Raw genomic sequence first — 26,298 nt, 5'->3', positions numbered from 1 at the left:
TCGAAATCTCGAATGCAACTCGTTCCAGTTCTTTTAATTACTAATCATTTTTCCCCTCCAAGGTTCTTCCCTAAAATTAAATTGAAATCATTCTAAAACTTCTCTTTGAAACCATCTCATAATTGTTCATTCAATCATGACTTACCAAACGTCCTATTGTAACATTTTTCCTTCATTCTTTCTTTATAACATACACATTCAAACAATTCAATTTGTAAAAATTTCGATTAAGTTTCCTCTATACTTCTTATTGCCTCATTCCTACACACAACCCAGAAAACACATCCAATGCCTCACAGGACGATCACAAATACCCATAACATCTAGCTCAAGTTCTTATATCAAAGTCTATCAATATCAATAAGACAGGAAACATACCTTTCGAAGTAACAACATCAATTCTCATCAATTACCTCATAGCGGTATAATCAACTGCTTATCCACAGTAAAAATATTTAGGGTTAGAATCAGGGTGTTACACCTCGTAAATTTCTCCGTGAACGTACAATGAATAGACCAACGAAGACTATGCGTGTAAGATGTTTTACTAAGAAGGGGATGACTACTTATGAGTTTTGAAAATGTGAAAGTTGCAGATTTGCACTTCGGCCCAGTTGGTCGTAAAATATAATACGGCCCGTAAAGTAGGTTACGGACCGTAAACTGCTATTGTCTTTCAACTCACAAAACTTCAACTATCTGCCAAATGTTCAAGTGGTTAAATACGACTTAGAATACGGACCGTAAATTGAAATACGACCCGTAAACTGTGACCGTAAACCACCATGGCTCCAGCAAACCTTTCTGGTTCTGTTATGCTTAAATACGGTCGCGAAAGACGGACCGCAAACCAGAATACGGCCCGTAAACTGGGTTTACGATCACTATGCACTTCAGTCACTGTTCATTCCGGATTAGATTTTAAGTCATTAGAAGGAGACCTAACCCCATTCAATTCATTTCAACTCCATGATATTTCTCTCAAGAAGGCTCTAGAATACTCTCTACTCCTCATCACAAGAGAACCAAAGGAAATTAGTGATCAACTACATGAAACCCACGAAATCAACTGTAAGAATCACACTAAAGTTCATCTTTCTCAAGAAAACCCAAATGAAGTAAAGTAGGGTTTTGGTGCTAAAGGTGTAATTCCATTCAAGGCTTGTTCAACAATCATCTAAGGTAAGTTTCATGACTAAAACATGTTGTTTAAGGTATTGGATGGTTAAGATACTTGAATTGTAAAAAGACATAGGAAATGGGTCATTTGTGAGTGAATAGTGTCAGGGTTGGATAGTAGTTTGGTTGGATTATGAATGATGGAGTGTTGTGATTATGAATACGTTATAAATGACATTTAGGCCATGAAATAAGTATTAGATATGAGGAGACGCGATAGTAAGCTCTAACCATAAATGTGGAGAAATTGAAGAAAAATGGTGGATTGTGGTCAATGTATATAAATGATGATTGTTGATTGCGATATTGTGAATGTTGTTGTGAGCGTGTGGGAGTTGATATAGAATGTGGGAAAAGTAGTATAACCAAAGGAAGTGTCGCCCAATTTTCCCTAGAAATAGTAATGCGTTCTTATAGTAAATTAACTAACGTAAATGCGAATTCTCTTTTGAAGGTAGAAACGTGATATCGAAGGAGAACAAGCGAACGATAGCTTAGTTAAATGTCAAAGGTATGTGAGGCTAGTCCTTTCTTTCTAATGGCATGAATCTCATAGCATAATTTTTCTTCCTCTTCATGAGTTCCTATATTCCGGAACGCTAAAAGCCTATATCTATGAATGGTAATATAAGATAAGAGATATGATATGATGATCCTCAAATGGCATGATGTTATTTATTGCTCACACTCACCTTATATGTTAGTTCCTTCAAGGTGAGGCAGAATGTTAATAATTGCTCCATAATGAAATCGGGGGATCACGACCTTACGTCACCCCGATAATGTAAAGTTGTTCATAAGCCGTATGCGTGTATTTTGATAAGTATGTTACAATAAGCATATTATGATGAGCGTGTATGAGAATGATATAACACCATGCCTAGTTGGCCGGGCAGTCACCGCCAAGGCGGGCAACTATAAGATACACCATGGCCAAATGGCATAGGCAGACACCACTAGTGGGTGGCATGAGATGATACCCCGGACGTGGGAGGCATGGACGTAGGCTAATGCTATGATTATCACACCGATCCGATATGGACGGGCAGCTTATACATTACTACACCGCACCTATATGGGCGGGCAGCTTATATGTTATACATGCATTATATGATATGATGACGAGTATGAGTAAGACAGGATGACTTAATTCTCTTACACATGACAATCAGATATAGATGTTCCATATTGATATTTCCTTTATGTCATTATTCTATTTCATTGTTTATGGCTCTCATACTCAGTACAATGTTCTTACTGACGTCCGTTTTCTTTGGACGCTGTGATCATGCCCACAGGTAGACAGGAAGGAGAGCTCGACCCAGACCAGCAGTAGCTGTCAGCTGATTGAAAGCACTCCTTTGTCCGGAGGTGCTTATGACGATTCTTTTATGTATATTCATGTATATGTATTTTTGGGCATAACAGGGTCTTGTCTCGTCCTTATGTATAACACTCCAGTAGAGGCTCGTAGATGCGCAGTGTGGGTTAGATGTTTTCACGATTTACTTCTATGTATGTATATATTATTTTGATAGCCGAGAGGCTTATGCATATAAAAGTATTTTTATGTTCTTGAATGAAAGATGACTTTTCCTACGATTTGAATACAAATTGATGAAAGAGTAGTAAATGAGTAAGGTGAGTAGTAGGACGAGTGGTGTTGTGTGGTTAGCCCCGGGTACCCGTCGCGGCCCCTAGCTGGGTCGTGACAAAAGTGGTATCAGAGCGGTTCAGTCCTAGGAAGTGTCTACGAGCCGTGTCTAGTCGAGTCTTGTTTATGGTGTGTTGCGCGCCACATCAATAAACAAGAGGCTACAGGGCATTTAGGAAAAAATTACCATCTTTCTTATTATGAGATCGTACGATAGAGCCGTATATAAGATTTTATCCTCCCTAATGGTGTGTTATGATTTAAGAATGCCGCCTAAGGGAAAGGATACAGCCGCCCAGAAGGGCAAGACTACGGCAAAGAGGCGGGTAGAAAGAGAGCCTCTGATGGATATAGAAGAAGGCGAATCACATAATGAGGCCTTGTCTAATACTTCTTCTACCTTGCCTAATGTGGAAGAACAAGGAGGAGCTCCAGCTCCAATTCCTCCATCGGTCGCTTCGGGTCAAAAAATGACAGAGGCTATTCATTTATTGAGCAATTGGTTTCCGCTCAGCCACAACGGCAAAATGCGAGTTCAAGTGATCGGGCAGCAAGTACCAAAGCCCGTGATTTCATGAGTCTAAATCCTCCGGAGTTCTTCGGGTCAAAGCTGGATGAAGACCCGCAAGGTTTCATAGATGAGGTGCTGAGGACATTCAAGATTGTCCATGCCTCTGAAACTAAATCCGTGGAGTTGGCATCTTATAGACTCCAGGATGTGGTAGTTTTAAGGTATAACAATTAGGTATTATCAAGAGGAGAGAATGCGCCTCCTCCGGTTTGGCAGGAATTCGTGGATGATTTTATTCGTCACTATTTGCCACCCGAGGTCGGCCGAGCTAGAGCGGATAGATTTCTAAATCTGAGGCCAGGGAATATGAGTGCCCGGGAGTATAGCATGAAATTTAATTCTTTGGCTAGATATGCCCCTGCTATTGTGGCCGACATAGGAGATCGGGTACATAGATTTGTAAGAAGCCTAGGGCCAAATTTATTCAGAGATTGTTTGACGGCTTCCTTGCAAGACGGGATGGATATTTCCCGAATACATACCCATGCTCAGAATTTAGAGAGGCGACAACAACCACCAAGAAGTGACCGCGATAACGAAAGAAGGCAAGGCAAGAGGGCTAGATCAATGGGAGCAGGCAATGGTTATAGAGGGGGATCAAGGCAGACATATTCTGGTTACTTAGGCCAGTTGGTGACTAGTACACCTCCTCGATTTACGGGTAGGAGATTTGATCGCTCCTTCCGCTCAGGACAGGGCCAGAGTTCGAGGACTTCGGATTCCCAGATCAGGGAAGATTATACCCAGATGAGACCCCCAGTACCGCGATGCAGCCAGTGCGGTAGATTACATTCCGGACAGTGTCGCCAGGGTTCGAACGCTTCCTATACTTGAGGCCAAGTCGGGCACATGATGAGAGATTGCCCGTCGATGAGTGGTAGAGTTGGAGTTCAGCCCACAGGTTCGGCAGCTGGTTCTTCCTCTGTACGCCCGGCAGGAAAAATTCCCCAGATGTTAGCAGGCCGTGGTAGAGGTAGAGGGTTAGCATCTACTTCAGGTGCCACTCAGCCCCATGTATATGCTTTAGCTGGACGACAGGATCTTGAGTCCTCCCCGGATGTTGCTACAGGTACATTGTCTATATTTTCCCGTGATGTGTATGCATTGATAGATCCGGGTTCTAATATTTCTTATATTACTCCATATGTTGCTGGTCGTATTGGGGTGAAACCTGAGCCAATCAAACCTTTCGAGGTATCTACTCCGGTTGGTGATCCTGTGATAGCAAGACAAGTGTATAAAAATTATGTAGTTGTGATATGTGATCGCCAGACCACAGCTGATTTGATTTAGTTGGAGATGTTAGATTTCGATGTAATTATGGGTATGGATTGGTTGGACTTGTGCTACGCTAATGTTGATTGCCGAATGAAAGTGGTTCGATTTCAATTTTCGAGAGAGCCCATGCTTGAATGGAAGGGTAATGCAGCATCTCCAAAGGGTAGGTTTATTTCCTACCTTAAGGCAAGGAAGATGATAGCCAAGGGTTATATTTATCATGTAGTTCAGGTTCATGACACTGAGTCAAAGCCACCAACTTTCCAATCAGTTCCGGTAGTTAATGAATTTCCGGATGTATTCCTAGATGAACTTCCAGGTCTTTCTCCAGAAAGAGAAATTGATTTCGCCATTGATGTGTTGCTGGACACCGAGCCCATTTCTATTCCTCCTTATCGAATGGCTCTGACAGAATTGAAAGAGCTAAAGGCACAGCTGAAAGACTTGCTTGACAAGGGGTTTATTAGACACAGTTCATCGCCGTGAGGAGCACCAGTCTTGTTCGTGAGAAAGAAGGATGGTTCCCTAAGAATGTGCATTGACTATAGGCAGTTGAACAAGATGACAATAAAGAACAGATATCCTCTTCCGAGGATTGATGATTTATTTGATCAGCTACAGGGCGCCAAATGGTTTTCAAAAATAGATTTGAGATCGGGTTATCATCAAGTGAGAGTTAGAGAAGCGAATATTCCCAAGACGGCCTTCAGAACGAGATATGGTCACTATGAATTCCGAGTGATGTCGTTTGGGTTGACTAATGCTCCGGCCATGTTTATGAATTTGATGAACAATGTATTCAGGCCTCTCTTGGACTTATTTGTGATAGTATTTATTGATGATATTCTGGTGCATTCTCGCATGGAATAGGGACATGCAGATCATTTGCAAATTGTTCTTGGCATTCTTCGAGCCCGAGAATTGTATGCGAAATTTTCAAAGTGCGAGTTCTGGCTAAATTCTGTGACATTTTTGGGCCATGTTATCTCAGATGATGGCATTCGAGTCAACACTCAGAAAATTGAAGCTGTGAAGACTTGGCCAAGGCCTATGACGCCTACAGAAGTTCGTAGTTTTCTGGATTTGGCAGGTTATTATAGAAGATTCGTAGAGGGCTTTTCATCTATTTCAGCCCCATTGACGAAGCTAACCCAGAAGTCAGCCAAATTTCAGTGGAACGATGCTTGTGAGCGCAATTTCCAAGAGTTGAAATGCAGATTGACCTCAGCTCCGGTCTTAACACTTCCAGAAGGGCCAGACGGATATGTGGTGTATTGTGACGCTTCCGGTGTCGGATTAGGATGCGTATTGATGCGCATGGTAGAGTTATTGCATATGCTTCGAGACAATTACGGAAACATGAAAAGAATTATCGAACTCATGATCTCGAATTGGCTGCGGTTATTCACGCCTTAAAAATATGGAGGCATTATTTGTGTGGTGTGCATTTGATATTTATACAGATCACAAAAGTCTTCAGTACATTTTCAAGCAGAAGGAGTTGAACCTGCAGCAGAGGCGGTGGTTAGAATTGTTTAAACATTATGATGTAAACATTTTGTACCACCCAAGAAAAGCGAATGTAGTAGCCGACGCGCTTAGCCGCCGATCAATGGGCAGTTTATGTGAAGTCCCTCCAAAAAAGAAAGAAATGGTTCATGAGCTCCGCCAACTAGCAAATCTTGGAGTGCGCGTAATTGATTCGGGTAATGTAGGTATTAGTATCAATGATCCCACAAATTCATCCTTGGATATGGAAGTGAAAGAACGGCAATATGAAGATCCTAAATTGTGTCGTTACAAAGACACATCTCATGGAAAAGAAAAGTCTTCATTTAAAGTTCCTATGGATGGAATTCTTAGATACCGAGGCAGGCTATGTGTGCCGAATGCAGCAGAATTACGCCGACGAATTCTAGAAGAAGCATATTGTTCCCGGTATTCTATTCACCCGGGGGCAACTAAAATGTATCGTGATCTCAAGATGATGTATTAGTCGGATAGCACGAAAAGAAACATAGCCGAATTTGTAGCACAGTGCCCAAATTGCCAACAAGTAAAAGTTGAACATCAGAAGCCAGGAGGCTTATTGCAAGCAATAGAAATCCCTACTTGGAAATGGGAAGTGATCAACATGGATTTCATCGTGGGATTACCTCGTTCCCGCGGTAGATATGATTCTATGTGGGTGATTGTGGATAGATTGATGAAAGAATCCCATTTTCTCCCAGTTAAGACTACATACTCAGCCGAAGATTATACAAGGTTGTATCTCAAGGAAATTGGCGCCTTCATGGTATGCCATTATCTATTATCACAGACAGAGGAGCACAGTTTACAGCTAAGTTCTGGAAGTCCTTCCAAGAAGATCTAGGAACTCAAGTGAAGCTTAGCACGGCATTTCATCCACAGACCGATGGACAAGCCGAGCGTACTATTCAAACCTTGGAAGATATGCTACGAGCATGCGTGCTGGATTTCAGTGGTAGTTGGGACGAACATTTACCGCTAATCGAATTTGCGTACAATAGTAGTTACCATTCCAGTATTCAAATGGCTCCATATGATGCTTTATATGGAAGGAAATGTAGATCCCCAATCGGATGGTTTGAAATAGGAGAAGCACAACTAGTAGGCCCTGAATTAATTCAACAAGCGGTGGAAAAAGTTAAGGTGATCCGAGATCGATTGTTAACAGCCCAAAGTCACCAAAAGACTTATGCAGACCACCGCCGACGAGACTTGGAATTTCAAGTTAGTGATTGGGTATTTTTGAAAGTATCGCCAATGAAAAGGGTGATGAGATTTGGTAAGAAAGGGAAGCTAAGTCCTAGATACATTGGACCCTATAAAATTATCCGCAAGGTGGGTCATGTAGCCTATGAACTGGATTTGCCTTCAGAGCTTGAATCAGTCCATCCAGTCTTCCACGTTTCGATGCTCCGCAAGTGTATTGGAGATCCCACAAAGATTGTCCTGATAGATGATGTGCAAGTGACAGAAAGGCTAACCTATGAAGACGTGCCTATTGCTATTTTAGACAGGCAAGTGTGAAGACTCCGAAATAAAGAGGTAGCTTCAGTCAAAGTCTTATGGCGAAACAACAATCGGGAAGAAATGACTTGGGAGGCAGAAGAGAGGATGAAGTCCAAGTACCCGCATTTATTCAAACCCCCAGAAGAGATTCAAGATGAAACACCAACAATATGAGGTATGTATGCTTATTTTTCACGCTTTTGGTCGTGTGTGGCCATAGATATGTCGATGCTGTGATGTAGCCCGGTGAGGCAATGATATTATGGGTTGTTGTGACAGGATGGTAGTGCCATATTATAAAGGAAACTCTGGCAAAAAAATTTCTAGAATCCTCGCTGACTTAAAATTCGAGGACGAATGTTCCAAAAGGGGGGAAGAATGTTACACCTCGGAAATTTCTCCGTGAACGTACAATGAATAGACCAACAAAGAGTATGAGTGTACGATGTTTTACTACGAAGGGGATGACTACTTATGAGTTTTGAAAATGCGAAAGTTGCAGATTTGTACTTCGGCCCAGTTGGTCGTAAAATAGAATACGGCCCGTAAAGTAGTTTATGGACCGTAAACTGCTATCGTCTTTCAACTCACAAAACTTCAACTTTCTGCCAAATGTTCAAATGGTTAAATACGACTTGGAATACGGACCGTAAACCACCATGGCTCCAGCAAACCTTTCTGGTTCTGTTATGCTTAAATACGGTCGCGAAAGACGGACCGTAAACCAGAATACGGCCCATAAACTGGGTTTACGACCACTGTGCACTTCAGTCACTATTCATTCTGAATTAGATTTTAAGTCATTAAAAGGAGACCTAACCTCATTCAATTCATTTCAACTCCACGATATTTCTCTCAAGAAGCCTCTAGAATACTCTATACTCTTCATCACAAGAGAACCAAAGGAAATTAGTGATCAACTACGTGAAACCCACGAAATCAAGTGTAAGAATCACACTAAAGTTCATCTTTCTCAAGAAAACCCAAAGGAAGTAAAGTAGGGCTTTGGTGCTAAAGGAGTAATTCCATTCAAGGCTTATTCAACCATCATCTAAGGTAAGTTTGATGACTAAAACATGTTGTTTAAGGTATTGGAAGGTTAAGATACTTGAATTGTAAAAAGACATAGGAAATGGGTCATTTGTGAGTGAATAGTGTCATGGTTGGATAGTAGTTGGGTTGGATTGTGAATGATGGAGTGTTGTGATTATGAATACGTTATAAATGACATTTAGGCCATGAAATAAGTATTAGATATGAGGAGACGCGATAGTAAGCTCTAACCATAAATGTGGAGAGATTGAAGAAAAATAGTGGATTGTGGTCAATGTATATAAATGATGATTTTTGATTGCGATATTGTGAATGTTGTTGTGAGCGTGTGGGATTTGATATAGAATGTGGGAAAAGTAGTATAACCAAAGGAAGTGTCGCCCAATTTTCCCTAGAAATAGTAACGCGTTCTTATAGTCGATTAACTAACGTAAATGCGAATTCTCTTTTGAAGGTAGAAACGTGATATCAAAGGAGAACAAGCGAACGATAGCTTAGTTAAACGTCAAAGGTATGTGTGGCTAGTCCTTTCTTTCTAATGGCATGAATCTCATAGCATAATTTTTCTTCCTCTTCATGAGTTCCTATATTCCGGAAAGCTAAAAGCCTATATCTATGAATGGTAATATAAGATAAGAGATATGATATGATGATACTAAAATGGCATGATGTTATTTATTTCTCACACTCACCTTATATGTTAGTTCCTTCAAGGTGAGGCAGAATGTTAATAATTGCTCCATAATGAAATCGGGGGATCACGACCTTACGTCACCCCGATAAAGTAAAGTTGTTCATAAGTCGTATGCATGTATTATGATAAGTATGTTACAATAAGCATATTATGATAAGCATGTATGAGGATTGTATAACACCGCGCCTAGTTGGCCGGGCAGTCACCGCCAAGGCGGGCAGCTATAAGATACACCATGGCCAAATGGCATGGGCAGACACCACTAGTGGATGGCATGAGATGATACCCCGGACGCGGGAGGCTTGGACGCAGGCTAATGCTATGATTATCACACCGATCCGATATGGACGGGCAGCTTATACATTACTACACCGCACCTATATAGGCGGGCAGCTTATACGTTATGCATGCATGATATGATATGATAACCAGTATGAGTAAGACAACATGACTTAATTCTCTTACACATGACAATCAGATATAAATGTTCCATATTGATATTTCCTTTATGTCATTGTTCTATTTCATTGTTTATGCCTCTCATACTCAGTACAATGTTCGTACTGACGTCCTTTTTCTTTTGACGCTGTGATCATGCCCATAGGTAGACAGAGAGGAGAGCTCGACCCAGACCAGCTGTAGCTGTCAGCTGATTGAAAGCACTCCTTTGTCCGGAGGTACTTTTGACAATTCTTTTATGTATATTCATGTATATGTATTTTTGGGCATGACGGGGTCTTGTCTCGTCCTTATGTATAGCACTCCAATAGAGGCTCGTAGATGCGCTGTGTGGGTTAGATGTTTTCACGATTACTTCTATGTATGTATATGTTATTTTGATAGCCGAGAGGCTTATGCATATAAAAGTATTTTTATGTTCTTGAATGAAAGATGAATTTTCCTACGATTTGAATATAAATTGATGAAGGACGAGTGGTGCTCGGTGGTTAGCCCCGGGTACCCGTCGCGGCCCCTAACTGGTTCGTGACACAGGGACATCAAATCTTATAATTTAGCTCTACGGCACGATCTAAGACGAGAAGGAAGGGTCAATGGTTCCCAAATGCCCTGCAGCCTCTTGTTTATAAGTGTGACGCGCGTCACACCCATAAACAAGACTCTACTGGACACTGTCTGTAGACGACCCTAGGATAGAACTACTCTGATACCAAGTTTGTCATGCCCCAAATATGGAGCGGAATGACCGGCACTCGGTGCCAAACTAGGCTCGAGTAGACCACGCTAAATCTGAAACTCTAATAAGGCCTACCTGCACACAGACAATACCAACAAGCCGGCGAGGACGTAATCCAGATATATATATATATATATATATATATAAATGCTGAATATCTCGTCAGAACTGGGCACACACACACCTAAAATATACATATATATACAACTGAGCAAGACGACGAGGCTGCTATGTATGTTGTACAACAAAATGAGAGCCGACAAGGTTACTTAACATCCCAACTACATACAACTGTCTATAGACCTCTATGGAAAACAAGCTATAGAAAATACAGGACAAGGCCCCATCATACAACATCAAAATAGCATACCAAAAGGGAAAGCAAGTCCGAACCAAGTGGAGCGCCCTGACTGTAGCTAAGTGGAAGACCTACTGAGCTGGATCGTCTGTCTGGCTACCTGAACCTGCGGGCATGAATGCATCGCCCCCAAGCAAAAGGGACGTCAGTACGAAACAATGTACTGAGTATGTAAGGCAATGGAATAACTGAAACTGAACTAAAAAAAATACAATCTGGAGGCCAAATAATGCCCTTAAAATCTCACCTAACCTGTCTCATATGAAATGGAATATAATCCTATTATATATATCTCACTGACCAAGTGACCAGGCAACTAGAAATTCTCACTGACCCGTCGGCCAGGCAATCTGTCTCACTGACCAGTAGGCCAGGCAATCTGTCTCACTAAATAAGTGGCCAAGCTAAAGAAAATGTCACTGACTAAGTGGCCAGGCTAAAGAAAAATATATATGTATATCATGCATATGCTGAAAAACACTAATATTCTAACATGTCTTTTCTGTCTCTCTATAAACTCAGGGATATAGTGAGGGGATATGGCCCCTATGAAAGAATAACATAACACTCGAAAACTATGCCACAATTTGAAAAGCTCTACTTTGACAAATCTCTAGTCATAAGGTTCTTAACGCTCCTACCATATATGGAATCATGCCAAGAAAAGAAGGAACAACCTTAACATACCTGAAGCTTACTTCTCAACCCTCCAACCTACTTCCGATCTTGCAATCTACATAAGATAATTCTTAGTCTCATAATCTACATATAAACCATTCATACTATTGTTAGGCTCATTGTCATAGGCCTATCTTAAGCCTTCAAATTAAATCCTCTTAGAATTTGCTAAAATTCGGGCAGCATCTCCCCAATATTATTTACTTCCTCCAAATTCCAAAACAACTTCCAAACATCATTAACAACATCAACCATAACGTAATCAAGATACTTCATGACAAACGTATACAAATCCGTCTGAAACTTCCTTCGAAAATCTATCCACAAGCCAACAACATCAACATATCTATCTACGACCTTTATGCCTTGTTTTCCCTTACTTTAAACCATTAAAATCCTCAAAAGAAATGACTTAATATCAAACTCAAGATGAAAAACATACCTTATAACTTGAATACCTTCACCTCACTCCATTCACCCTAAAGCTTATCCACGACAACTTCAATTAGAAGTACCAAACTCCTTCCATGAACAAGTTAAGGATTTTATAGCTTGATCTTCTCTTGATTTGATTTGCATTGGTTTGGAGTGTTGGGGAGAGCTCAGAGGGTCTAGCCGGTTAAGTTTTTGTGAAAATATGAGCCCTAAAGTCATGGCCCTTCTTTGATTCATCGAGATTCATTGTTAATTTTACAAACCCGAGCTTAATTTGATGTATGAACTCCTAAATTTGTTATATCTTGGTGTAAGAATGTTGAATGAATGTTGTGGGAGCTTCTAGAGAAGTGTGGAGATTAGAAATGGTGAAAAATGAGGTAATTTAGATGACTTACGAGGGTATATATAGTAGTCCAATTCGGTTTGGGCTGATGGGCCAAAATTGGTTGGCCTTTTTAAGTGGCTTCTAGAATTTCCGCATAGGTTCGCAGGCTTCTAGCAGTCCGTTTTAAAATGCCCATAACTCGTCACTCAGATGTCGTATTGACAAACGGTTTATTGGGTTGGAAACTACACTCGACGAACTTCATTTTAGGCTCTTGAAACACCTCAAAACTCCTGATATACCATGAGATATACCTCTCTGAAGTTGACCGAAAATTCTGTCCAAATGTCACGACCCGACTAGGGGCCGTGATAGGTACCCGTGGCTAACCACCGAGCACCACTCGTTCTACTACCCACCATACTCATATAATAAGAAATTCATTTTTCATTTGGAAACATAAATACTTTTATATACATAAGCCTTTCGGCTAACAAAATGATAATATATATATATATATATAGTTGTACAATAGCAACTTCGTGAGACCATATAACCCACAACTGCGCATCTACGAGCCTCTACTAGAGTGCTAGACATAGGGATGAGACAGGACCCCGTCATTCCCAAAATATACATATATACACAAACGAATAGTCAACGGCACCTCCGGAATAATGGAGTGCTCTCAAATCAGCTACTAGCCCTACGAGTCCGGATCAAGATCACCTCACTGTCTACCTGTGGGAATGAACACAACGTCTAAAGAAAAGGGATGTCAGTACGAACATTGTACTGAGTATGAGAGACATAAATCATAACAATACGTCAATGAGATAAAAGGAAGCATCAAATAAGGAGCAACTATAACTGAATGTCAATTGTAAAAGAAATAAAGTATGCTGGCTTACTTCATAATCGTTGTCACGTCATGTATGCATAAATGTATAATTGTATAAGTTGCCCGTCCATATAGGTACGGTGTGATAATAATTAACCTGTGTCCAGGCGTCCCGCATCCGGGGTATAAGCTGCCCACTGCAATGATTTATCTGCCCGTGCCATATAGGCACGGTGTAATATCATCAACATTTACTCATCATAATGCATGTATAATAACTCAAAGATAGCTATACTTTATCGAGGTGACATAAGGTCGTGAACCCCCGATTCCATTATGGAACATCTATAAGTATTCTACCTCACCTTGAAAGAAATAGTATATACGGTGAGTGTATACAATAAATGACATCATTAACTTAATGGTATTCTGCCTTACCTTGAAGGAAATAATATATAAGGTGAGTGGGTATAATAAATGACACCATCAACTTTATGGCATTCTGCCTCACCTTGAAGGAAATAATATATAAGGTGAGTGGGTATAATAAATGAAATCATTAACGTTATAGGAACATCATATCATGAACTCTAGAATCTTTATACTTAACTCATCATCATCATTATTGAACTCATAATATATCTCTCATCTCATGTGGCTATTCATGAACATGGGCTATTAGTTTTCCGAGATATAGAGGATTGATGGAGAAGGAGGAAAAATCATACCATCGGATTCATGCCACAGAAAGAAAGGACTAGCCTCACATACCTTTTCTGTTTAACTAATCTATCGCTTGCTCTCCTTCGATGCCCACGTTTCTACCTTCAAGAGAAGTCGCATGAACATTAGCTAATCGATTACTTAAACGTGCTTACTAAAGCTAAATAAAGTTGGGAAGCATTTCCTTTGTTTATACAACTTTTCCCATATTCTATATCAACTCCAAAACATTCATAACGACATTCACAATATCGCAAACAACAATGATCATTCATCTATTTTACCCGCAATTCATAATTTCACTCCAATTTCTCCATAATCATGGTCATAATTCCTTATTGCATTTTCTCACATATAATACTTATTCTATGTTCTAAATGTCATTCACAACATACTTACAATCACAACGTATCACTATTCATAATTCACTCCAAACTACTATTCACAATTACCACAATTTTATGTATTGTAATCCATTTTTCATTTTCTTCCATAATCCAAGTGTTTCAACTTTTCATTACCTTAAACAACATGGAATAATCATGAAACTCACCTTTGAATGCGTAGGAACGGGTTTTGGGTGGCAATACTTCACTTGAAGAAAACCGTAGCTTCAACTTCCAAAGGATTCTTGACTTAGATGGACTCTAGTGAGCTTTATGCACTTGATTCACTTAAATTCTTGATATTGATCTTTGTTTTCCTTTGTATTCTTGTAGATGAAGTATGTGGAACCATCTAGAGGTCTTGAGAGAGATGAAGAAGTGTGTGGGAAATGAAATTAATGAAGCAGGATCACATTTATATAATTGGAATAACTCAGCCCGTCGGGACTTCCACGGACACTTCTACGGTCCGTGAAACATAGAACGGTCCATACAAGTGGCTGTGGTTTGCCACCATGGAACACTTCATTTCTGTTGAGTTATACGGACCATTTTACGGTCCGTATAACATTCCACGGGCCGTATAATGTGGTCGTGTAACTCACAGTTTTTCCCGAAGTTGTTCTCGTCGTTTCGTTTGATCTCCAATCATTATACAACCTTCTTAACACTTGTTTAACATTTCAATACAAATCTAAGGGACGTTATTACTCTTCTCCAAAACATCATTAAATCATCATTGACTCGTTACTCATAATTCTTCCCGATACACAACGTATGCCTTGCCTTCCTTGACAACTTTCTTCCCTCACCTCCAATATCTTTAGAATTTGGATTAGGATCGTCAAATGCTATTTCTTACTTATCAAAACATCACATAAGTCTTGATCTTCGTCAGTCTATCCATTGTGCATGAACGGAAAATTTTCCGAGGTGTGACATTCTTCCCCCCTTTTGGAACATTCGTCTTCGAATGTTAAACTATCCAGGAATTCTATGAAAATTTCGCCAGAGTTTTCCCTGTAATATGTGTCACGACCCAACCCCGTAGGCCGTGACTAGTGCCCGATCTGGGCACCCAAACCCCTCTATCAAATGCATTCAAGTAAATAGCAGAAGCCGACAAGGCTATATTCCAAATTTAGATAATTTCCGGAAATATTTCGGCAGAGTTTCCTTTGTTTTACAGACTATCCAAAATAACCCTGTACACAACAAACACCAACAAAGGCCACACAGGGCTAACAAAGCAACGTATAAACATATGCGGACCGGCCGCCTCGGCGTATGGGGTCGCCCAAACAACATATACACATGACCATACAGAAAGACCCTAACCCACAGACATGTCCACAGACTTCTAAACTGACCGACAGAATCATATGACGGGACAGGACCCCTCCGTACCCAAATAGTCAGATATACAGAAATATATACATAACAAAAGATGTATTTACCAAAAGTGGACTCCGAATCAAAGGGAGTACTCCGAAAGAGCAGAAAGTGGGGCCTACAGTGGTGGATCACCGACGTCTGTACCTGCGGGCATGAAACGCAGCCCCCGAAGAAAGGGGGTCAGTACGAAAGATGTACTGAGTATGTAAAGCATGGAGTACAGAAATATAGGCCACAACTGAAAGCAAACAGGATACAAAAGAAGGAAATACCGAACAGTATATCAAAATGTCTATCAAAATCATATATATATAATGCAAACAAAATCATGCAAAGCTCAGGAACGTTGTCACCACTCCGACGCTGGTGCCACACACAGCATAACACCAGAAGGTTCAAATCTCCGTACATCCCCGAGCACACACATATCATCATAACATATCATCAGCCATATCACAGCATAACTCCAAACGGAACCCGGCCCTATGGCGATGTCTCGGGAACCGTAACACAACATACGGCCGAATTTATCACAATGCGCACGAATCATAACCGGCCCGGGAACCGGCGAATGAAATCATAATAAGGGCACGAGTGGAGTCGTGAGCAACAATGCAATTTGTATGTCAAAATATTCTTTGAAACTTGTTAAAATCATAAGTCAATTTATTAGTCAAAATAGTCGAGCGATTAGTTAGTACGGAGTTCATTTCACAAAACATATTTCCAAAGTAATATTTATGGTTCAGAATATAGTTTAGGATATCGTGGCAGTCATAACATTATTTTCTGATAGGCAAATTCATAACAAAAGTCTTTTACCGACTTTGTACTAAAATGGGCATAATGGAGCAAACAAAGAAGACTCGGGGTTAGCGGGCCCACCTCGGGTCAAGTCGAGGTGGCGGACATGAATCACGGACACTTGAGGTCTATGGGATCATACATGGAGGATCTGGAGCGATTTGATTACGTTTGCATAAGTTTCGAACATTTAATTACTTTGAAAGCAAAAGAAGAACTTTAAGGTTCAATTCGATTGAATAAATAGTAAACATTCTCTAATTCGGATTTCGGGGAACAGAAATGCTCCCGGGGTTCCGATATTGACCTAACATACCTAAGACATGCCAAAAGAAGGAGTGGGTAGCCTTACATACCTCATATGCGTCTTACGCTCGCCCAAAACTCAAGTCCTGTTTCCCTCAGAATCTGCAAATGGTCAAAGTTACCAATTAGGGAATTCAAGGCTTAAGAATTCACTTAACCTCATTTTTGTCTACCGAAATTTTGGCAGCATTTCCCCTATATATATAACACCCCGAGACTTAGCTCGGCTCCATATGCAACAACAAAAACAACCTACAATATCACAAACATCACTCCAACGTCAATATTCTTTCTTTCTACATAAATCAACAACTTTCATCCAACTTCACAACATCCAACTAACATCCACATTATCATATTTATTTACTTATTCAAAGTTATTCAAACACATTCCAATAATATCCCAAGCGATATATATGAATTTAAGTGATCCGCTACTTTCCATATTCTATTCAAAACTTCTACGAATGCAACAAAACTTCCCAAATCACATTGTCTTCCTTCCAAATTTATTAACAACAACCATAATCCACATTTAAAGTCTTACTTCCACAATTGTATATGAATATACAAAAATCATATAATTTTTCCATAAGAACCCGCAACCATTTTTAATGCCAATTCAACTCGTTAAACATTCATTTACGTCATAAATGCCACAACGACGCAACTAACAACTAAACAAAATCAAATTCACCTCCCCCGTTCATCCCCATGGCTCACGGCCATGTACACTTTTCACACACACACACGCCATGCCCACACACAACACACTTCCATAATCTTCATTCAATTCTAATCACTATAACATACATACCCATTCCATAACATAAAAACATAGAAATCTTACCTTTTTCTTTGAGTTTCAACCCGCCGCAAACGTGGTTCTTTCGCTTAAATAATTATACCACGTCGAAGAGCGCCTCGAACTTAACAAGAATTCAAGAAGAAAGAGATTTTTGGAATCAAATTTGAGGAACTAGAATTTTTTCCTCTTTTCTTTATGTTGGCCGAAACCCTCTCCTTGGCTCTCACTCTCTCTTTTGTTTTGATTTTTATCTTGAATGTTCTAGGGGAAAATATATATAATGACCCCTTTAATTAATTTACCACATGGATATTGAATACTTGGGCTTGGGCCAAGCCTTAATGGCCGGCCACCCCTATGGTTTTTGGGCCTCAATTTTCATTAAATTAATGAGCCCAAATAATCATGGATCCTATTATTATTATTTTTTGTAATTCCCGAAACAAATTTCCGAAATTCCAATTTTTTTTTGCCCTTGGACTTCCTTCACATTTCCACACCAATATTATCATAAACAACATAGGCATATTAACTAAAATCAAAATATTGCCTTATAACATACAAGTCTTAATTATTTTCAAGATTTCCAATTATGCGAAAACACGGGATATAACATTCTCCCCCCCTTAAGAACATTCGTCCCCGAATGTTAAATTAGCCTTATAACATAACGGGGGAGTCTCTCTGTATATTGGCATACGTAATTCATTTTGTCAATCAACACAACAAACTGAAAAGTTTAGATTACCTGTGGACGTCGGGAACAAGTGGGGGTATTTCTTCTTCATCTCATCTTCCGCCTCCCAGGTCATCTCCTCCCGATTGTTGTTGCGCCACAGGACTTTGACAGAAGGCACTTCCTTTATGCGTAGTCTCCGTACCTGTCGGTCCAAAATAGTTATAGGCTGCTCTTCATAAGACAAGTGCTCCGTTACCTGAATATCATCCACTGGGAATATCCTGGAAGGATCACCAATACGTTTTTGCAGCATAGACACATGAAATACCGGGTGTACTACCTCCAAATCGGATGGTAAGTCCAGCTCATAGGCGACCTCGCCTATCTTTCGAACAATCTGATATGGCCCGATATACCGCGGGCTCAACTTACCCTTTTTACCGAATCTCATAACACCCTTCATAGGCTACACCTTCAGGAATACCCAGTCCCCAATCTGGAACTCTAATGGCCGACGTCGTCTATCTGCATAAGCTTTCTGCCGACTCTGTGCAGCCAATAATCGCTCCCGAATAAGTTTTACTTTATCCACTGCTTCCTGGATCACATCTGGCCCAATTAATTTAGTTTCGCCCACGTCTAACCAACCAATCGGAGATCTGCATTTTCTACCATAAAGGGCTTCGTACGGTGCCATCTGGATGCTGGAGTGATAACTGTTATTATAAGCAAATTCAATAAGCGGCAAATGATCATCCCAGCTGCCTCTGAAATCAATAACGCAGGCCCGCAACATATCTTCCAGAGTCTGAATAGTACGCTCGGCCTGCCCGTCGGACTGAGGATGAAAAGCTGTACTGAGGCTCACCTGAGTCCCTAGTCCCTCCTGAAATGACCTCCAGAAATTTGCCGTAAACTGGGCATCTCGGTCGGTAATAATAGATACAGGGACTCCGTGAAGTCTGACTATCTCTCTGATATATAATCTAGCATAATCCTCTGCCGAATAAGTAGTCCGGACTGGGAGAAAGTGGGCTGATTTCGTCAATCTGTCAACAATAACCCAAATAGAATCATAACTGCGTGGAGTGCGCGGTAACCCAACAACGAAATCCATATTAATCATCTCCCATTTCCAGGCTGGAATTTCCATCTCATGCAATAATCCACCGGGCTTCTGATGTTCAATTTTAACTTGCTGGCAATTTGGGCACTGACAAACGAATTCCGCAATATCTTTCTTCATACCGTCCCACCAATATAAAGATCTAAGATCATGATACATTTTAGTGGAACCAGGATGAACAGAATACTGTGCATGATGCGCCTCGCCCATAATCTGTCGCCGTAGACCTGCAACGTCCGGTACACAGAATCTGCCCTCATATAACAATACCCCTTCAGGTGAAATTTCAAACGAAGTCTTTTCTTTATTAAGAGCCACATCCCTGTACTGAACCAGAATAGGATCTTCAAACTGACACTGCTTTACCTCTTCTATAATAGATGATTCAGCAACTACACGAACAGAAATCCCAGTATTTCCAGAATCTGCCAAACGAACTCCAAGGCTGGCCAACTGATGAATTTCACGAACCAAGTCTTTCTTACCAGATGGTACATCAGCTAAACTTCCCATGGACTTGCGGCTAAGTGCATCCGCTACCACATTGTCTTTCCCAGGATGGTACAGAATATCAACGTCATAATCTTTCAATAATTCAAGCAATCTTCTCTGCCGCAAATTCAGTTCTTTCTGTTTAAAAATATACTGGAGGCTCTTATGGTCCGTATAAATATCAACATGGACCCCATATAAATAATGCCGCCAAATCTTCAAAGCATGAATCACCGCGGCTAACTCAAGATCACGAGTGGGATAATTCTTCTCGTGCGGTCTGAGCTGCCGAGAAGCATAGGCTATGACTCGACCGTGCTGCATCAACACACAACCTATCCCAATACCAGAGGCATCACAGTAGACAACATACCCATCTGATCCTTCTGGAAGAGCTAATACTGGTGATGTAATTAATTTTTCTTTCAACATCTGGAAGCTGCGCTCGCAGGCATCGGTCCACTGAAATTTCGCTGCTTTCTGAGTAAGCTTCGTCAGTGGTGCTGCAATAGAAGAAAAATTGTCCACGAACCTCCGATAATATCCGGCTAACCCCATAAAACTGCGCACCTCTGTCGGTGTAGTATGCCTGGGCCAATTCTGTACATCTTCAATTTTCTGCGTATCGACCCGAATACCGTCTGCTCCGACAATATGCCCCAAAAATGCCAAAGAAGTTAACCAGAATTCACATTTGGAAAATTTAGCATATAATTTCTGTTGGCGAAGAATACCAAGTACCGTCCTCAAATGATCTGAATGCTCCTCTGCTTATCGCGAGTAAATCAGAATATCATCAATAAACACAATCACGAACATATCCAAGAAAGGCCGAAATACCCGATTCATCAGATCCATAAGTACTGCTGGAGCATTAGTCAACCCGAAAGACATAACTCTGAATTCATAATGCCCGTACCGGGTCCTGAAAGCAGTCTTCGGGATATCTGATTCTCGCACTCGCACCTGATGATAACCCGAGCGCAAATCTATCTTTGAAAAATATTTAGAACCCTGCAACTGGTCAAACAAATCATCAATCCGGGGGAGGGGATATTTATTCTTTATAGTCACCTTATTTAGTTGCCGATAATCAATACACATTCGCAGTGACCCGTCTTTCTTTCTTACAAATAATACCGGCGCTCCCCAGGGTGATGTACTGGGTCTGATAAAGCCTTTATCTAACAAATCTTTCAGCTGCTCTTTCAATTCCTTCAGTTCTGCCGGTGCCATTCTGTACGGAGGGATAGATATAGGCTGCGTATCTGGCACCAAGTCTATAGCGAAATCTATCTCCCGTTCAGGCGGAAGACCCGGAAGCTTATCTGGAAACACATCTGGGAACTCGCTAACAACCAGAACAGACTGAAGAGTAGGTGTCTCGGCTGTAGGATCGTGCACACGAACCAAGTGATAGATATAACCTTTCTGAATCATCTTCTTAGCCTTGAGGTACGAAATAAACTTACCCCTCGGCGATGCTGTAGACCCGAACCACTCTATAACTGGTTCCCTTGGAAACTGAAAATGGACTACCTTTTTCTGGCAGTCAACATTAGCATAACAGGAAGCCAACCAGTTCATTCCCATAATGACGTCGAATTCCCGCATATCAAATTCTATCAAATCAGCTTTAGTGCAACGATCACATATAGTCACAGAACAATCCCTATATATCTGCCTCGCTATAATATAGTCCCCAACTGGTGTAGCTACCTCAAATGGATCTATAGGCTCAGACACTATCCCAATTTTACTAGCAACGAGCGGGGAAATATATGATAAAGTTGAACCAGGATCAATCAGTGCATATACAGATCTGGAGAAAGCCATTAATGTACCTGTGACGACATTCGGCGAAGCCCCCTGGTCCTGGCGACTGGCTAATGCATATATGCGGTTCGAGGGACCGCTAGAACCTGAAGTACTGCCACGACCTCGACCGCGTCCCGCCGGTGCAGGCATACCGCGCCCCGCAGGGCGTGCAACTGATGGAGCAGATGATGAACCAGCGGCTGATCCCGTCGGCTGAGCTACACTACCAGAACCGCTCGCCAACGGACAATCTCGCATAATATGGCCCTGACCGCCGCATGAAAAACAGGCTCCAGTAAGTCGATAACACTATCCCGGGTGCGATTTCCCGCAATGAGAACAACGGGGCCTGGGTGGTCTGGGCTGACTAGGACCTCTGGATATCTGTGAACCTAACGCTCTGGAACTCTGACCGGCCCCAGACGGTCCTGCACTGTCAAATCTCCTACCGACCGGCTGTGTACCCCGGCCTGACGGAGGAGGATGTCTGCCTGACTGCTGCTGCTAAGGCTGTCCGCCTCGAGAATCTCCAGAATAGCCTGCGGACCGAGCCCTCTTGGGCGGCCTCCTGTCCCGATCTCTACTGGAATGATCGGCCCTGTGTCTGTCCTCCATACCCAGGGCATAAGCCTGTAGTCGGGCAATATCCATGTTTGTCTGCAATGCCACCGCCATACAACCATCAATCAAATAGCGGTCTAACCCCATCACGTATCTATGCATCCGATCGGCCATATCTGCTACTATGGTAGGTGCATACCGGGCCAAAGAATCAAACTCCATATTATACTCACAGACGCTCCGACCCCTCTGCTGCAGATGCAAAAATCGGTCAACCCGTGCCCGCCGTAACTCTGGGGGCAAAAAGTGGCGGGTGAAAGCAGTCACGAACTCGTCCCAAGTGGCTGGGGAAGCACCCTCACCCATGGATAGCTCCCAGGACTCGTACCAGTGAGCAGCAACATCCCGTAGTCTATGCGAAGCCAGCTCAACAGACTCAGTCTCTGAAGCCCTGACCAAGTCTAGTGAGCGCCGCATCCCTCGAATAAAGTCAAGGGGGTCCTCGTCGGGCTTAGACCCGAAAAACTCTGGAGGGCCACACAATAGGAACTCTCGAACTCTCAGGTTGTCACGCCTGTCGTCATCATCATCATCTCTCCGCCCGCGTCTGCGAGCTTGTCCCGCTACCAGAGTGGTCAATAACTGCACCGCCTCTATCAATGTCCTGTCATCCGCCCCTGGCTGAGGAGCTAGAGGCTCGGGTGCGGGTACTCGGGCCCCTGGAGCTGCTGATGGACCTGCTCCAGGCTCCGCCGGTGGTGGTGTAACGGATCCCTCTGAATGGGGCACAACCTCGGGCAAACCATAAACACGAGCCCGGGTAACTCGCTGTGCCTGACTAGTGCCTGCTATCCCTGCCTTGCCCTTCTGGGCCGCCGTTGCCTTCTTCGGAGGCATCACTGCAAACACAATAACGAATCAGATCAGAATCATCTTAATAGCACAGCTCTATCGCACGATCTAAGATTCCAAAGAAGGGTAACACCCTAAATGCCCTGTAGCCTCCTGTTTATAAATGTGGTGCACAACACACCGATAAACAAGACTCTACGAGACACGGCATATAGACATTCCGAGGACAAACTGCTCTGATACCACTTTTGTCACGACCCAACCCCGTAGGCCGTGACTAGTGTCCGATCTGGGCACCCAAACCCCTCTATCAAATACATTCAAGTAAATAGCAGAAGCCGACAAGGCTATATTCCAAATTTAGATAATTTCTGGAAACATTTCGGCAGTGTTTCCTTTGTTTTACAGACTATCCAAAATAACCCTGTACACAACAAACACCAACAAAGGCCACACAGGGCTAACAAAGCAACGTATAAACATATGCTGACCGGCCGCCTCGGCGTATGGGGTCGCCCAAACAACATATACACATGACCATACAGAAAGACCCTAACCCACAGACATGTCCACAGACCTCTAAACTGACCGACAGAATCATATGACGGGACAGGGCCACGCCGTACCCAAATAGTCAGATATATAGAAATATATACATAACAAAAGATGTATATACCAAAAGTGGACTCCGAATCAAAGGGAGTACTCCGAAATAGCAGAAAGTGGGGCCTACAGTGGTGGATCACCGGCGTCTATACCTGCGGGCATGAAACGCAGCCCCCGAAGAAAGGGGGTCAGTACGAAAGATGTACTGAGTATGTAAAGCATGGAGTACAGAAATATAGGCCACAACTGAAAGCAAAAAGGATACAAAAGAAGGAAATACCGAACAGTATATCAAAATGTGTATCAAAATCAAATATATATAATGCAAACAAAATCATGCAAAGCTTAGGAACGTGGTCACCACTCCGACGCTGGTGCCACACACAGCATAACACCAGAAGGTTCAAATCTCCGTACATCCCCGAGCACACACATAGCATCATAACATATCACCAGCCATATCACAGCATAACTCCAAACGGAACCCGGCCCTATGGCGAGGTCTCGGGAACCGTAACACAGCATATGGCCGAATTTATCACAATGCGCACGAATCATAACCGGCCCGGGAACCGGCGAATGAAATCATAATAAGGGCACGAGCGGAGTCGTGAGCAACAATGCAATTTGTATGTCAAAATATTCTTTGAAACTTGTTAAAATCATAAGTCAATTTAGTAGTCAAAATAGTCGAGCGATTTGTTAGTACGGAGTTCATTTCACAAAACATATTTCCAAAGTAATATTTATGGTTCAGAATATAGTTTAGGATATCGTGGCAGTCATAACATTATTTTCTGATAGGCAAATTCATAACAAAAGTCTTTTACCGACTTTGTACTAAAATGGGCATAATGGAGCAAACAAAGAAGACTCGGGGTTAGCGGGCCCACCTCGGGTCAAGTCGAGGTGGCGGACATGAATCACGGACACTTGAGGTCTATGGGATCATACATGGAGGATCCGGAGCGATTTGATTACGTTTGCATAAGTTTCGAACATTTAATTACTTTGAAAGCAAAAGAAGAACTTTAAGGTTCAATTCGATTGAATGAATAGTAAACATTCTCTAATTCGGATTTCGGGGAACAGAATTGCTCCCGGGGTTCTGATATTGACCTAACATACCTAAGACATGCCAAAAGAAGGAATGGGTAGCCTTACATACCTTATATGCATCTTACGCTCGCCCAAAACTCAAGTCCCGTTTCCCTCAGAATCTGCAAATGGTCAAAGTTACCAATTAGGGATTTCAAGGCTTAAGAATTCACTTAACCTCATTTTTGTCTACCGAAATTTTGGCAGCATTTCCCCTATATATATAACACCCCGAGACTTAGCTCGACTCCATATGCAACAACAACAACAACCCACAATATCACAAACATCACTCCAACGTCAATATTCTTTCTTTCAACATAAATCAACCACTTTCATCCAACTTCACAACATCCAACTAACATCCACATTATCATATTTATTTACTTATTCAAAGTTATTCAAACACATTCCAATAATATCCCAAGCGATATATATGAATTTAAGCGATCCGCTACTTTCCATATTCTATTCAAAACTTCTACGAATGCAACAAAACTTCCCAAATCACATTGTCTTCCTTCCAAATTTATTAACAACAACCATAATCCACATTTAAAGTCTTACTTCCACAATTATATAAGAATATACAAAAATCATATAATTTTTCCATAAGAACCCACAACCATTTTTAATGCCAATTCAACTCGTTAAACATTCATTTACGTCATAAATGCCACAACGACGCAACTAACAACTAAACAAAATCAAATTCACCTCCCCCCTTCATCCCCATGGCTCACGGCCATGTACACTTTTCACACACACACACGCCATGCCCACACACAACACACTTCCATAATCTTCATTCAATTCTAATCACTATAACATACATACCCATTCCATAACATAAAAACATAGAAGTCTTACCTTTTTCTTTGAGTTTCAACCCGCCGCAAACGTGGTTCTTTCGCTTAAATAATTATACCACGTCGAAGAGCGCCTCGAACTTAACAAGAATTCAAGAAGAAAGAGATTTTTGGAATCAAATTTGAGGAACTAGAATTTTTTCCTCTTTTCTTTATGTTGGCCGAAACCCTCTCCTTGGCTCTCACTCTCTCTTTTGTTTTGATTTTTATCTTGAATGTTCTAGGGGAAAATATATATAATGACCCCTTTAATTAATTTACCACATGGATATTGAATACTTGGGCTTGGGCCAAGCTTTAATGGCCGCCACCCCTATGGTTTTTGGGCCTCAATTTTCATTAAATTAATGAGCCCAAATAATCATGGATCCTATTATTATTATTTTTTGTAATTCCCGAAACTAATTTCCGAAATTCTAATTTTTTTTTGCCCTTGGACATCCTTCACATTTCCACACCAATATTATCATAAACA

The sequence above is a fragment of the Lycium barbarum genome, chromosome 8, assembly GCF_019175385.1.
Source record: "Lycium barbarum isolate Lr01 chromosome 8, ASM1917538v2, whole genome shotgun sequence".
NCBI classification, from domain to species: domain Eukaryota; kingdom Viridiplantae; phylum Streptophyta; class Magnoliopsida; order Solanales; family Solanaceae; genus Lycium; species Lycium barbarum.
This window is presented reverse-complemented; position numbering follows the sequence as displayed.